General features: G+C 33.0%; 1 protein-coding gene across 2 annotated transcripts in view; it reads right to left on the reverse strand.

Annotated features, from left to right (window-relative positions):
* The window catches only part of SHROOM2 (shroom family member 2), a 241,454-nt gene that overhangs the window by 37,689 nt on the left and 186,277 nt on the right, over nucleotides 1–17,488 (reverse strand). Inside the window, exon 1 of one of the 2 annotated variants that reach the window (XM_051984544.1) lies at nucleotides 11,930–12,026. The exons of the other annotated variant lie outside the window; for it this stretch is intronic. The gene's annotated coding sequence lies outside the window, so the exon portion shown is untranslated. Of the gene's footprint in view, nucleotides 1–11,929; nucleotides 12,027–17,488 lie in introns of those variants that run through there. 2 annotated transcript variants of the gene reach the window in all.

The following is a 17,488-nucleotide window of genomic DNA, read 5'->3' on the forward strand; positions in this document are numbered from 1 at the left end:
GGGGAGGAAGGAGAAAGATTTGCCCACTGACTGTACAATCTTTAACAAACAAGGGCTTCATGCCCTTGAACAATTCAGCATACTGCTACCAAAAAGTATCATAAATGATAATTAGGCATTCTAACTCAAGGGGGCATTCTTCAATGAAGTGAAGGAAGGGGAAAAAGTGTGTGTGTGTGTGTGTGTGTGTGTACATAATGCATTGAAAAACAGAGAAAAATACATAATAATTTTTTCCCTAAAAGAAAGAGAGAACCATGAGTTTGTTTTTTTAAATAGCTACACTGTTGACAAACATGCACATTCAGAATTAACATGTTCAAAATCTGTCATGGGCAGGGAGTAGCAATGGGAAGAAGTTGCTATTCAAGACTAGGATATCAACTATAGGACTGGGAGGGATCCAACTTCTTCATTTCAGAGATGAGGAGACTGAGCACAGACAGAAAAGCTAAGGGATTCCACAGTTACATAAATACTAAGCACTAAAAGTGAGATTTGAACATAGGTCCTTTGATTCTGGAGACAAGAATTCTTTCCATTATACTTTAAAACATTGATGTCAAACACAAATATTAGCAGGCTGACAATTTCTATGGTCTAAATCAACTCAGAAAGCCACAAATGAACATCATCAGTGTCTATTGTGTTTTTATTTTGTTAAACATATCCCAATTACATTTTAATCTGGTTCTAGATGCATTTTAATAACCACTGCTTTAAAAGTTTATCCTTTTATAATTTTTTTTAGAAATAACTCATAGCAAATTGAAATGTAATTTAATAATAACCTTTTTTAAAAAACCTTTTAAGGGTAAGTTTTGGTTTTTTGTGTTTCAGTTGTGTCCGAATCCATTTGGTACCCCATTTGAGGTTTCTTGGGAGACATACCATTTCTTTCCCCAGGTCATTTGACAAAAACTGAGACAAATAGGGTTTAAGTGATTTTTTCAGCTGGTGTCTAAAGCCAGACTTGAACTATGAAGATAAGCCTTCCTGATTCCAAACCCAGTGCTCTCTATTCACTTACACCATCTAGCTGCCTCATTTAAGTGTTATTATTTGGAAGGAGGGGAGAGGGGGAAGAGTTTAAAATGTAATTTGTAAATTTTTTTTTTTAATGTTAACATTTTGTTTTAAAAAAAAAAAAAGTATAAAAGAAGTTAGGCCTATGGCCAGATGCCATTAAAAATACATTTTATGATTCATCAAAATCCAGAGTGACCAAGAATCTCTCCTTATAATTCAGATCTTAAAGTCATGAATATCAACCAATCATTACTGGCAGTTAAGTGAAAAGTGAGGAGAGAACTAGAGAGTATTGTGAGAACCAACAGCACTCAAGAACACAGATTAGGAGGTAGTAGGAAAATTCAGCTGAGTGACCCTATCTATGTTCCTGAACACATCAGAATAGTCAGATGGATTAAAATGATAATGACCACAAAGAAGGCAAAGACAGAAACATTATCAGACTTTGAGGATAATGCTCCTGTTTTAATTAGTCTTCTAAATTTTTCTCCCTTAAGTAGACACATCTACCCATCAATTCACCCCATAAGGATTAAATTCTGCTTTTCACAAAAATAAATTAACTAAAGCAACTGAGATTTGAAAAACAAAGTTCCATATGTTAGTGGTTTGGAATGATGAACTAAGAATACTGAGTCACTGGGTCAGGTCTAGTGTCTTATTTCTTATGTATGCTTTTATGTAAACAATAGCTTTCTGTCCAGTTTCAACCTCAAAAACAAAAACAAAAACAAAAAAGGATGGTTATTTCAAAATATCCTAGTTTCTAAGAACCCAGTATCAATGCATATAACTAATGAACTTATTTAACTATTTAGTTTTATTTCTTTCTAGCCTTTATTAACTCTTGGAGTAAAGAGATCCTTTCTCAAATTTACTAACTATAGAAATATTTCATTTATCCAGCATTATGATATATTCATGTTACACACAAAGAATTTCCTTTCCCTTTTAAGCACTATTTAAAAAATTATAATTTTTTATGATTATTCCATGAAAATGTATGACAGACATTTCTATCAATCAATCAAATGCATTTATTGAATGCTTACTATGTGTCAGGCTGAGCACTAGAGATACTAAGAAAGGCATAAACAATGCCCACCCCAAAGAGCTTACAGTGGGGGGAAAAGAGGGAAGAAAGGAGGCAATGTACAAACAACTATTAACATAAATAATATATACAGTAGTGAAATTTAAGATTTTTTTTCTCTTCCTGAAAGTCCTGGAATCTGCTCTTACTCCTTATATTTACAGTAAATACTTAGTTTCCTGAAATACTTCAACTTCCCCTGAAAAAGAAGTTATTAACTAAGAACTTCTTTAACCACAAGGGATTCTTTCAGATAAAACCTTCTTTTTATATGGATTTCATGCTGGCAACATAACTAGTCATTATGTGAAACTTAGAAAGAGGCACCTAAAAGGAATAAACTTTCTATACAGTGGCTGGAGGTCAGTAAATGTAAAAGTATGGAAGAAGCTGTACACAGGGTTATTTGTTTTAAATGCTAGTTAGACAAAGAAGATTACTAGATTCTGATTTAAGAGAAAAAATAATATTTGAACAATTTTTGCTTATATACAATTTTTTCTTAAACATAAATAATACAATCAGAATGGAAACATTAACTGGGGGAAAAGTCTTTGCAACACATTTCTCTGATAAAGGTTGCATTTCTAACATATATGAGGAAAGGATTCAAAGTTTTAAGTGTAAGAGCCATTTCCCAATAGACAAATGAACAAAGAACTTAAATGGCCAGTTTCCAAAAGAAGCAATCTATGCTATCAATCTGAAGAAATAGGCTTTCTAAATTACTGATAATAAGAGAAATAAAAATTAAAGCAACTCTGAAGTTCCCTATTACAACCATTATACTGGCAAAGATGATGAGTGGTGGATGGGCTATGGGAAAACAAGTTAAAATTCAACTGTGAATTGGTCTAAATATTCTGGAAAGCAATTTGGAACCATACCCAAAATGTCAGCAAACTTCATATCTTCTAACTGAGCTACAATACTAGGCTTTATATACTAAAGAAATCAAAGAAAGAGGGAGAAAAAAGGATCTCTATTAACAAAAAATTATTTACAGTAGTTCTCTTTGTGGTAGCCAAAAATGGATACAAGAAGATATCTTCCTATTGGGGAATGAATGGCTAAACAATTGTGTGTGTGTGTGTGTGTGTGTGTGTGTGTGTGTGTGTATGTCTCTGTGTACACACACATATGTATATACACATACACATACATATTTATTATACATAATTATAATTAATACACATATTTATATATGCATATATTTAAATAATACTTATTTAAATATAAATGTAAAGTAGGGAGTATATAAATATAAAGTGAGGACAGCTAGGTGGGATAGAGCACTGTGTCTGGAGTGACAAATACTTCCTGAATTCAAAAATGTTCTCAGACACTCACCAGCTGGGAAAGTCCCTTATCCCTGCTTGCCACAGGCTCCTCATCTGTAAAATTGACTGGTGAAGGAAATGTCAAACCACCCCAGTATCTTTGCCAAGAAAACCCCAAATGGGGTCATAAAGAGTCAGGCATATCTAAAACAACTTTACAACACATGTAAAGGAGTATTACTGTGTAGTATGAACTAGTGAAATGGACAATTTGAGAGGAAACTGGGAATCTTTATGAATTGATGGCAGATCAGGGTAAGTAGAACTAGGAAGACAATATTATTAACAATATTGATATTATTAATATTGTGATAATATTAACAACAAAGACTACTCAGAGCTTTTAGACCTCTAGTCAATAAATGACATACCAGGAAATCAAAAGAATAAGGTTAAAACATGTCACTCATCTCCTGAGAGGTGATAAATTTAAAAAGCAGAAAGATAAACATTTTTGGACACAAGTGATCGGGATAATGGAGGTATTTGTTTTGCTAGATTATATGTACATGCATTACTTTTAAATTTTTTTAATTTTATTTTTAAAAAATTTTCCCAAAGGGTGAGGACAAATTAATAAAAAAATTTCATATTTTTAAATTTAAAAATCATTTTTTAAACTAAAATTTAAAAAATCTGTCCATTGCATTTAAGTTTATAGGTTTAGCTAATTCAGAGTGAAACACAGCAGACAGCTAAGACCTTGACATTTTTAGGTAAGGAATCTTCCATTTCTCAGCTGCTTTGCTCTGAAGTGATTATCTCCGGTATTGGAGGATATGGAGCGATTCAGTAGGCTTCATCACTTATAATTTTGTTGAGTACTTTAAAACTTATAATCAGAGCAGTAGCAATTGTAGTAGTAGTATAACTTAAAAAAAAGGGTAGTATTTGTTTATGCTGACTGATAATCAAGTTGGCTTCAAAGTAGGTGTAAGGGTTTTCTCAAATGTCTTTTAAGTCTGAAGATGGCATAAAGTAGATCCGAGTAAAAATTCCTTTATGAACTGTCTTGCTATACCAACCATTTGATTACATTAGGGACAAATCACAGAATCTTCTAGTTAGAAAGGACCTCAAAGGCCTTCTGTATTTGACCAAGAATACTAGTGATAATATTCCTAACAAACGAATCACTAAATTTTCTCTTGGGGATCTCAATTGAGTGGGAACTTGCTATATGCCAAGGCTGGACTAGTCATTAGAAAGTCATTCCTTATGTGAATTGATCCTACCTAGAATCTAAGAACTAAGCCCAAAGAGCTCTAAAACTGTGCATACCCTTTGATCCAGCAATGTTTCTACTGGGCGTCCCAAAGAGATCTTAAAGGAGGGAAAAGTATCCACATGTGCAAAAATGTTTGTGGCATCCTTTTTTGTAGTGTCAAGAAACTGGAAATTTGGAGAATGGCTGAATAAGTTATGGTATATGAATGTTAGGGAATATTATTGTTCTATAAGAAATTATCAGCAGGATGATTTCAGAGTGTGCAGCAACAGCAAGATTATGTGATGATCAATTCTGATGGACCTGGCTCTTCAACAGTGAAGTGATACAATATACTTGTAATGGAGAGAGCCATCTGAATCCAGAAAGACAATTATGGGGACTGAATGCGGATCATAACATAGTATTTTCACTTTTTTGTTGTTGTTTGCTTGCTTGCTTTTTGTTTCCCTTCTCATTTTTTCCTTCATGATAATTCTGGAAATATTTAACATATATTGGATTATTTCTGTCTAAGGGATGGGGTGGGATGAAAGGAGAAAGAAAAAAATAATTTGGAATACAAGGTTTTGCCAGATCAATGTTGAAAATTATCTATGCATAGATTTTAAAAATAAAAAGATTTAATTTAAAAGAAGTCCTTTCTTAAATTGAAAAAACTGCCTCCCTACAACTTAATAGTCATTGCTCTTGGTTCTCCCTTCTGTTGAGAGAGTAGTTTTAGTTCTTCTTACACAAAAGCCCTTCAAATACTTGAATTTAACTCCTCAACTTCTTCTCCCTCTAAAAGAAAATACAAAAATCAAAAACAATTTTTCTTCTCCAGGAACTCTCCAGTTCCTTCAACCAATTTCTGTGTATGGTTTATTTTATAAATTACCTAATGACCCTTATTTAGGAAATAAATTACCTTGTGATCCTAACTACCTTCCTTTAGCTTGTCAATGTCCTTCCTAAAATGCAACATGCAGACTCTCTAATCAATCAAAAAACCTTAAGCACCTACCATATGCCAAGTGTTCTATGGGATACAAAAAGGCAAAAAGACAGTCCCTGTCCTCATGAAGCTTATGATTTAATGAGGAGAGACAACATTAAAAACAAATATATATAAAAGAGGCCATATTCAGTATTAATAGAAAATAGGAGAGGGAAGGGATTAGAATTAAGAGGGTTAGGCTTCCTGTAGAAAGTGAGATTTTAGTTGAGATTTAAAGCACAATTCTCCAGATGTGATCTGACTAGAGTTCCATGGGACTATCACATTTCTGTTTGTGACACCATCCCTCTTAATGCAACCTCCAGAAATCTGGTTGTCATATTGCATAGCTGATTCACATTAAGTTTTCAATTCACTAAAATCCCAAGATCTTATTTCACATCAACTATCATGACTTCCCTACCTTCAAGGTCAAACAATCACCTTTATTCATTCAATATTTCTTACATTCATTTTTTATTATATCACATAATGTCCAATGTTCTATTCATTAGCTGAAATCAGTACTGAGTGTATGGAAGAAAAAGAAGACAACCATAGCTATAGCTCATAATAAAATGAAAAGCACATAATTATAGATTTTAATACAAATAATAAACAATATCTGAACTGGCAGGCTTCTGAGAGTGCAGATAAGTCAGTCAATAAGTATTTATTTAGTGATTACTATATGTCAGGTACTGTTCTGGGTAAATCACAAATATTATTAAACAGAATATCATCTTGCATCCTAAAATCTAGTAATGGGAGGAAAAGAAGCAGCAGCTTCCAAATTTATACACAACCCCAGGCTAAAATAACAAAGGAGACTTGGTCCAATGTAAAAACAGAGGAAACACGTGCCCAATTTATGTGGAAGAACTGGGAAACTTCTAAGAGATTAGCTAAAAGACTCCTCCCCCACTTTACAAAGGTTTCTTAAACCTCTCTTCTTTACAGATTCACACAGTACCTTGACCTTTCAAAAAGATGCTCTCAGCAGATGGTTTTTTAGATAACACACATACATGCACATATACATATGTGTGTATACAATATAATTCTCTCTATATATAAATATGCAAAACTATATTGATATATTTAAGCATACTTTACATAATTAAAAATATAACCATATCTTATATATAATTATATTTAGAAATATATCTATATATTTTAAATATAAAAATTTTCATAATATTTATATTAATAGTGTTTAGCAATAACATGTTTTAATAGGATTAAATATATAAAGTGCTTATATATATACATATTACACATATATAACATAGATATACATGTATGTTTTTTTTTTTTTCTTTAAATAAAATAAAAGTTACCTCCACTGAAATAAAACAAAGAAATACGTTGCTGGCTTTTTAGTACAATTTCTCTATACTAAGATTATACATATTAACCCCAAATCCTTACAAATACAACATTCCAAAATGAAACCACCAGTAGCAAACACTTTAATAATAACTATTATTTATATCTCTGGTTTCCTTAAGACTCAGCTCAAATACCACCTTCTGTAAGAGGCCCTTTCTGCTCCACTCAGTTGCTTTCTTTTCCAAGGTTACCTTGATCCTATTTTGCATATGTTTTGAATATTCCTACATAAATCTGGGTTGTCTTTCCCTTATCACATAAATACTTTCCTGGCAGGAAGGCACTCTTGTGTCTTTGTATACTCAGCATCTAGTCCCACCTCTGGCATATAAAAGGTGCTTAATAAAGGCTTTTTGGCTAATGATTTGCTGTTCCATAGCTTACAAAGCATTTGTCATAAAATACATCATCTCATTTCATCTTCATGACAACCCCTCAGAAAGAAGTTAAGTATTTTGATCTAGAACTGTGATTTCATGGTTATATGAAATTCTTTTGGCTAATGAGGAGTTTAACTGATCTTGTCCAAATCACACATTATATGTCATAAGTGAGACTTGAAACCAGGCCTTAAGGACTCAAATTTCAGTTGCAATGTTCTTTCCTTTAAAACACACTAACTTCAGGCAAAGACCCATCCACAGACATGGGTCTGATTAACAGATGAAAGAATAACAATTCTAAAATCCAGTAGCAACAAGCACACTTTAAAAATATTTAATTTCACCAATATATTCAGAGAGAGCCTGAATATGGATCAATGCATACTATTTTCACCTTTTGCTTGTTTGTTTTCTTTCTCCTGGTTTTTCCCTTTTGATCTGATTATCTTCCACAACTATGAGAATCTTTTTTTTAATTAAATTAAATTAAATATTTTTTAAAATTGCACATATTTAACCTATGTCAGATTGCTTGCTGTCTTGGGAAGGAGGGAGTGGGAGGGGTAAAAACCTGAAACATTAGTCTTACAAAAATGAATGTTGAAAATTATCTTTACATGTATATAAATAAAATACAATTAAAAATTTTTTTAAATTTAAAAATGAAATAAATGGAAAGGAACAATACTTACTTTTCTTTTTAAAAAATCAAGGCAGCCAAATTTTCATTGGAAAGAGGGCTTTGTACCCCCCCCCCAAAAAAAAATCAGCCATGTTTGAGAGGCTTTGATGGGAGAATTATACATCATAAGAGTTTTTTAAAAATAAGACAAAGTTAAACTATTAGTATGGAAAGGCTTACATGAACTGATGCTGAATGATGTAAGCAGAACCAAGAAAACATTCTACACAGCAACAGCAAGATTCTGTGATGATCAGCTGTTACAGACTTAATTCTCAGCAATAGTAACCTAAGACAATTCCAAAAAACTTGGGATAGAAAATGCCATCCACAGCCAGAGAAATAATTTTTTGGAGATTGAATGCAGATTGAAGGTTATTATTTTCTGTTTTTCCTTTTTCACGGTTTTTCCCTTTATTCTGATTTTTCTTTCTCAACATGACTAATGTGGAAATACAATTAATATGATTGTACATGTATACCCTATTCTGCATTGCTTGCTGTCTTAGAGAAAGGAGAAGAGAGAAAAAGGATTTAGAACTCAAAATCTTATATAAATGAATGTTGAAAACTATTAGAAAAAACGAATAAAAAATGCTATTAAATGTTTAAAAAAATAAACAACTGGCTAAATATCTATAATTTCATATTGAAGATACCTATTGTTCAATCTACTTAGTAAGTGGATTAAATGAGTTACTTAGTGTGAGTAAGTAAGGGAACCAGAGAGCAGGTAAAAGGTAAGACTCGAACCCAGGCTCTTCTGACTTTAAAAGCAGCTCTCTCTCCACTAAGTCTTTTACAATTAGGAACAAATGACTTGACATATATATTTTATTTTTCATAAGGCAGTCATGTAATGTAGAGGATAAAGAATATAGGAGTTAGAAGTAAGGAAGACCTGAATTTAAATCCAACCTTGCACTTACTGTCACCCTGGGCAAGTCACTTAACTTGTTTCTATTTCCTCATGTGTAAAATGTATTCAAGCATAGAAACTACCTCAAAAGTTGTTGTGAGGATTAAAAGAATATATATATAAAGCATTTTGTCAATCTGAAAGTATTACATAAATAATAGTTGTAATTATTTTTATTATTATAAGGACTATATATGATCTGTAAAATCTTTAAAAGGTGACTGAGGTAGTCCTGAATGTTTTTATTAAGTTGAAGTACATTTGGGGGAAGGGAACTGTCCTTTCAAAAGGATCTCAGAAATTCTGTAACAAAACCTACTATGGATTTATTCACATTAGATTTATCAAACTAACAATTACCACAATTTAAGATCCCACCTAGTGACCAAAGAGTATTTTTGAGACTATTTTCTAGCTCTTATCTATTAAACATTGTCATTTTTATATAATCTAAATTGGATTTAATGATAAACTTTATCACTATACCCAGATTTAGATTTAAATCCTGAATCTGTCAAAGGAACTGTCACAGTACCAAAAAAATTTGAGCGGAAAATTGGTTATCAATGAAATTTAAAAAAAAATTTTTTTTAACTAAATGAATGAGAGGCAACTAATAAAAAATAATTCACAATAGTTCAGGATGAAAATAATTTTAAATGAATTTCAAGTTCTTTGCCTCTATCTATACACATATTTCTAAAAGTGTTGATTTGAAAATGTATTTTTTGACTTTGAGCAAGATAACTTATGCAAGATACAACTAATCTACTTCTGAAATTAAGTAATTAAGCTATTCTGGTAATAATAATTCAAGGATAAGGAAGGTCTGCAAACTGCAAAAGTGATATTACCTTTTCAATCATGCTAAAGGTAGCATGATAATCATGGGGTGGAGGGGAGGGCGAAGGTGTGGTGGAGAGAAGAGGTAAGTCAAAGAAAAAAAAAGAACATGAAGACAGCTATTCTACTCTTCTTTCTTTTTAGTGTCTCTCCACTCCTCACACTTTTACTAATACTCCTTTGTATGATATAGAGAGGGGTTAGAGAAAAATTAGAAAATAGGTACTTTCCAAAAGCCATATGAAATATCCATTAGGTATTAAAACGAACAAAATCCAAAAGACAGATGTTGTCTGAGCAGTCAATCAACAAGGATCCTACAGCTGGCATGTATTTAATATGATAGAGTGTCACCCCAAGTGGGCTACATAAACCTTATGTAACCTACAGCTGTTAATGCTGGTGCATGATATATGGTTATTGTTAGCATCTTTCATTAGACCAGCTTTTTCTGTGCCCTATTTTCATGCTTCTACAAATGAATAGTGCCTCTGATCAAATACTTTCATTTTATAAGATAAATATACCTATTTTTTCCAAACCATATACAACAGTAAGGTCACATTTTTTTTCTTTCCATAGGTATCTGCAGAACTCATTTCACAACAAAAATCCAGTAAGCTACAAAAATTTACACCAACCTGACCTATTTTGAAGGGGAAAGAATTATAGTCACCATAAAAACATATCCATCCTAAATCTTTGTTTTGTTTCAAGTGAAATACATTAGTAGAATATTTGTATCCAATTATTTAATAAATATTAAGCATATATTCAACCTAACATCCCATTAAATTGCTAACAGAAGACAACCTTGCAATCCATTCTTTTCATTCTTTTTCTTTTTCATCTTTCAGCTAGCATAAGCTGCAAGCATGGACTCCTACTCATAGAAACAAGCCAGTTACATACATATCTAAACAATTTAAATCTGTAGCAAATCTTGACTATTTAAGAAATGGTATCCATTGTACACATAAAAAAGGAAGTGTCATTTAACACAGCAAGCAAAAAAAAAATTTCATTCATTTGGAAATATGTCCAAAATAAGATTTGAAATGTTTCTTTTATCAAAACATAAAAGGCAAAAATAGATGTGTATTTTTTTTTAATGAAATGACCCCAAATTGTCATTAGGCAGATTTTCACACAGAAGAAACTAAACAGAACCCAACAGTTATAATTCAAAATTAAAGGGAAACATTAAGATTTACAATGATTTGATTTTCCCATTATCATTTTTGTTAAAAGCCTGTCTGCACAAAGCTGTGAAAGCATACAAACAATATTTTCTAAATTATTTTCATGCACACCTTTCATTTAAATAATTTTCCATTCTGATGTGGCTGCTGACTCACCATTCTTTGAATATTCACAATCGGGGCTCCAAGAGTCAAAATGCCTGTTTTCTTACTGCTATTACTAAAAAAGAAAAAGAAAGGAAAGAAAAGGAAAGGGAAAAGGTTTTCCTCTGATGCTGGCGTTCTTTACCCTGTCTGAGGGGGAGACTAATCTGCAGGGAAGCCAGCTCTGCAGAAATCTATTTCACACTGTGCAATGCTGAAAAATACCAGAGCTACCAGTCATAAGTAAAGCTATCAGGACTGTAGATTTCAACCCAGAAAACAGTTTTCTTCTAGATCCTGTGTGCATTTTGCCAACTGTGGAAAACAAAAGGTGCTAAAAAAAAAAACACAAACAATTGGCACGCCCCCCCCCCCACACACACACACACTCTTTCTCTCTCCTCCCCCCCCTTCCTCCCGCCCAGAATCAACACTCCCACCTGCATTATTTTTCATTTTCAGAAACCTCAGGCAGAACAATAAACAAGGGACATGGTTGCAAATCACCCCATATCATGCCCACAGCAGTTTTTGAGGGGAACTTTCAGGCAGCCTTAGACTTAAAAGACAGGAGAACAAAAGCAGTATTAATTACGATGGCAAAACAGGGAAGAAATACCAAGTGATCAATTAAACCTCATTTCCCATTTACGAATCCAATGCTTCAAAAGGAAAACACCGGAATTCCTTACCTGCTCCTCACCTCTGTGCCTGGTGGATGCAGAGGCTCAGCATGCTTGCAAACACAGCAGTGAGATGCAGGATCATACAGAATGGATTTTGTTTCAGCCTCTGTATCTCATTGACTGTAACACAGAGGATTTTCAAAGCCATCCCTCCCTCACAACAGCTGGCTTGTTTTTGCTTGCTGCCACATGATTGACAAGTTCATACAAGCTCTGTCAACTTTAACCTTGATGACTGAAAGCTCAGTTTGTATTCCATGTTACATCACTGAGAACTTCTGACCTTAGGGAGAAAAGCTCCAAAGACTTCAAAGCTTAAATTGTTTTTTAAAAATCCAAATGGCTTGTGTCTTCCTTTTTATAATACAAAAGGGAAAATTATATTTTAAATTCTAACTGCACCAATTCTAGAAGATTTGACATAGTTTGCCATCCTGTCCTAGGCATCTAATAGATATTTTCCATTTCATATTAAAGTCAATTCACGAAAGAAAAATCTATTTCAAATCTATATCCTTGGGTTTATTATGAATCCAATCACAAAATATTTTTTTGTATAAAAGATTTCAAACTAGACATAATTAAACAACTACTGGATTGAATACCTAGTAAAGACCAACTACTGAGTTAAGTGATATGGCAGATACGTCTTTTAAAAAGTAACCATTGACCAGTAAATTTAGAAGTGATCCCTATTTAGGAGCAGCTGCTATAATTTTGCTACCCCTATGCTCAGTCTGCCTTTTCTTCTCCTGGCTTCCCCTAAGGTTTGGACTTCTGCTCATGATGCTTCTTCCCCCCATTTTCTTCACCTATCAATATTACAAACTTCGTTCAAAATCTTAGTTAAAAATAGAAATTCTATGCTGAGGGAATTGAGAAAAACAAGTTCACATATTGTTAGTGGAAACTGTAAAATGGCAGAATCTTTTTCCCCCCATAATCTTTACAGTAACCTGCAAAAGTAGTTAACATCATGCCCTCTGAATCAGTTATATTACTGAATCAATTTGGCAAGACAGAAGGGGGAAGGGGAGCTGTTCAATATTTGTAGTAATATTTTTAATGGCAATCCCCTTGAAAATTTAAATATTTATAATAATTGAAAGTAATAAAAATTACAACAATAAGAGAATGATTGAATAAAAAATTACAATAAGAGAATGGTTAAATAAATTTTGGTATTTTAATTAACAGAATATAATAATATAGTTACCATTTCTTCACTCTGCTATAACCAGTTCTATCCCCCATGCTTGAAATACACTCCCTCCTCATCCTCAGCCTTCTTGCAATTCCTTGTTCTGTTCAAGACTTTGCTCATATAATCTACATTGAGTCTTTCTTTAATCCCCATCAATTATTGGTGCTTTCTCCATCACCAAATAATTTTGTAAATGTTTTATATTTAATATAATAAATAATAATATAATAAATTTTATATTTTCTTTGAAGGAAAGACTTGTTTTACTTCTATAACACCATTGTCTGGAATGGCAGTAAGCATATAGTAAGAGCTTTAAAAATTTAAATTGATTTAACTAAGTGAAATACAAAGAAACCTGGAGAAAACATTTTAAGAAATAATGCAAAGCAGGGAAGAACCAAAGACTCAGAAGTATACTATTTTATCCATGAAAACTTCTTAGATTAAAATTATTCTTCTCAGAACTTCACTGTCCATCATTATCAAAATTTTCATTTGTTCATATCTTAGTTTCCAAAATAGAACTTAACCTGTCAAGGGCAGATATGCTTTTTTTCATTTGAGTCCCCAAAGAACCCAGAATTAGTGAGAGTTATAAACTCATATGAGTTTATGAAATGGCAATGCATATATTGACCTGAAGCATCAAGGTAGCCTGAGGAAGTAGCCTGGGAAGTATCGTATACCAGACAAGCCAACCTTGCCCATTACAATGGAGACAATCCAGCATCCTGAATCTAAGAGCCTTGGGTTTAACAATGTCCCCTCAATCCAGCAGACCTGCTTCCAGTTCAGCCACCACAGCCATCTCTGAGAAGGGAAAATCATTGTGGAAAAGAATCATTTCCACTTCCACAGCTACTGAACAACTGCCCTCAGGAGGAAGATAAGCACAAAGGGTTGGGAGTGGGATTACAACTCCCTCGCCCCTAGACCCACTCCAAACACCAATCCACCTTCTAGGCCAGTCCTCTCATCAACCATCTACCAACTAACAGACTGCCACAGGCAAGGCAAGGTAGCCCATTGGAGCTAGTGAAATACCCCGAGGGAGAGACAAAAGGCAAGGGAAGTCATTGGCCATCCTTCTCCATGCCCTCCCCTTGACCATCACCTTCCATCAGATTTTTCCAAAGACAGCTCAGTACCCCGAACGTACGAGCCTTGGGAAGAGCAATGATTCTAGCATCCATCACCTTGCACCCATCACCTGGGACAAGAGGCATCTTATGGCTAAAACAAACCATCCTGCAGTTACTATTGAAGACTTTGATAGAATGGTTTATGCCATCAGTGTCTTTGGTACAGTCAAAGGGTTCAGCATCAGAATCATCAACTTTTGTACAATAGCTCAAAAACATCTGATTTTATCAGAGAAGATGACAGGAAAGAAAAGGATATTATTAACATGTTTTGCTGCTACATCCTACATTCCATCTGAGTTAAAACTGAAGTCTTCCTTAGAATAGGAACTCCGTGGGTTAAGAATTACCTTATTTTCCATGTGTATCCTCAAAATTTAGCATAGTGCTGTGCCCATAAAAAATTTCAATATTTATTCATTATGTTCCAACTATGTTGCTAGTTGCTGGTAAGTAAAAAGGTCCCTGTCCTCAAAAAGCTTAATTCTAAAAAAAGAAAGATAGTACATATAGGCTAGAGGAATATTTTGGTGGTAATAATTTGATTATTGTTCTCAGAGAAAGAGTAGGAAGTGAAGTACAGGTATGCATGGCAATGGCAAGGGAGTATTGAAGTGGGTCTGGGACTAGGAGTTCTGGATCTCAAATGGAATCTGGAATACAGGAACATAATAGCATAAAAAGCAGGGGGAAGTGAGGAATACAGGGACGTATAGTTCCAGGCTGTCTATCTATCTACCTACCTATCTATCTATCTATGCTCATCAAATAAAAGCCACAGAGATAATTGAAGTGTCAAGTAACAGGTAAGAAGAGAGGTTGGCACTGAGGAGAATAGCAATATAAAGATATAAAATTCAAGCTAATAATAATAAAAAAATTCAAGCCTTAAATGTTTTCAACAAATTACATTCAAGTCTTTTTTATTGCCAAATTATTTTGAAACTGGTGAAAAAGCCTCATAAAAAGGAATAAAATCATTGTAAGAATAATAATTTATACAACTACATGAATTTTCCTATAAGACTTACAAATGTATTAGATGAAGCCTTTAAATTGGTGGTTCTTGTATTTTTGTGACACGGACACACCTTTGGCAACACCTAAGGCATTCCTTTAGTTATCAGAAAACATTTTTAAATTCACAGAGCCCAGGTAAAGAACTCATGCTCTAAAGATTTTGCTGCATTTAGCAGAGAAGCTTACCTAGCACTTAATGATTGAACTAGTGCAATCCCTCTATAACTAAAAAAATAAACACATCCAAGTTTTTACTAAGCAAGGTCCTATGAAATGGACTTTAGGAAATAAAAAGATTTAAAGTCCCTACCTTCAAGGTTTTTGCACTCTTGTTTAAGAAAGTCAGACAGGTAAAAAATTTATATCCATGAGATATAAATAAGTTTTATACAACAATGTAAGGGATGAAACAAAATAATTCAATAGATATTTAAATGAAGGATAAAGACATATATAAGATTTTAAAAGGGAAATCCAACTTTACCACAAGCAAAATTGATCTGGAGGAAGAGAATTAGAAAACTGATCCAGAAGAACTCTTAGATATCTTTCTTAGCTGCCCATGGTAAGCAGTAATTCTAAGAATCATTCAGCCTGTACTAAGGCATTTCCAGTGGTAATTCCACCATTTCATTTTTGGATAGCTCTAGTTACTGAAAAGTTCCTTCTTAAGAATACATATAAGGATTATCAAATTATGCATACTCTTTGATCTAGCAACACCACTACTAGGTCTCTATCTCCACGAGATCATAAAAAAAAAAAAAGGGAGAAGAGAGAGCCTATTTGTATAAAAATATTTGTAGCAACTTTTTATAGTGAGAAATAATTAGTAACTGAGGAGAGGTCCATTAATTGGGAACAGTAGATGATTGTAATGTAATATTATTTTGCTACAAGAATTAAAAAGTGAGATGATTTCAGAAAAAACTGGAAACACAAACTGATGCAAAGTAAAGTCAGCAAAACTAGTATTATTATTGTACTAGTAGATTATTGTACACAGTAAAAATATTTTGTGATCAACTGCTAGTGACTTAGTTATTCAAAGCAACACAATTCCAAAAGACTAATGATGAAAAATGCTATCCATCTCCAAATTAAAAACTGATAGTCTGAATGTAGATCAAAATATACTATTTTTTTTTACCTTTTCATTTATTTTTTTCATTTTTTATTTCTTTTGGTCTGCTGCTTCTTTCACAACATGACTAATATGAAAATGTTTTACTGTGTGTGCACACACACATGTGTATAGATGTATGTATTTTACCTATATCAAACTGCTTATTGCTTTAAGGAGTTGAGGAAGAAAAGCAAGAAAATTTGAAATTCAAATTTTTTGTAATGAATGTAAGAAATTATTTTTGTAGGTAATTGGGAAAAAATAAAATATACAAGTTTCCATATCAAAATCTGCCTCTTTTTACATCTGTTTGTTCAAATTCTATTCTCTGGAATAGAGAGAAAATGATTATTCCTTTTCACAAGATACTCCTTCAAATATCTTAAGACAAATATGTCCTTTCTTACTCTCCATTTTCTCATTTGTAAACTTACCCGTTTTAAAATATTACTCATTTTATATGATTTCCAGGTCCCAGATAATTCTATTTGTCTGCAGCTATATATATACCTATCTCTATGTCTATATCTATCTATCTATCTATCTATATATTTACACATGTATATCTATGTCTACAATTAGATCTATCTATAGATACATATATATCTATAGATATATCCTATTCTGGTCCTCTTGAAAGGTCAAGTATTTCAGATGTGATCTGAAGAATAATTTGGACAGATGTTAAATAACAGTAATAACTATTTACAGAACACTAAAGCATTGTAATGCTATCTCAGCTGGTCTTCACTACAATCCAGTGAATTAAATGCTATCAATTTCCTTATTTCACAGCTAAAGAAACCAAAGTTAATAAATCAAATGATCTGAGATTGGATTTGACCTCAGGTCTTCCTGGCTCTAATATTGCCATCTAAGCTTAGCTGCCTTAAAGATGGATACTATAAAACAGAGAGAAATGGGAAAGCGCCTCCAAATTTGAAGGGTGAAGGGAGAGAACTGTGTGTCATATAGATTCTGGGACATAATATGCAGTTGGCTAATAAACATTTGATAACAAACTGAAAATAGAGAAAGTAGCCATGTGACATTTGTTCAAAAGATCAATG

The sequence above is a fragment of the Antechinus flavipes genome, chromosome 3 (assembly GCF_016432865.1).
Source record: "Antechinus flavipes isolate AdamAnt ecotype Samford, QLD, Australia chromosome 3, AdamAnt_v2, whole genome shotgun sequence".
Lineage (NCBI taxonomy): Eukaryota > Metazoa > Chordata > Mammalia > Dasyuromorphia > Dasyuridae > Antechinus > Antechinus flavipes.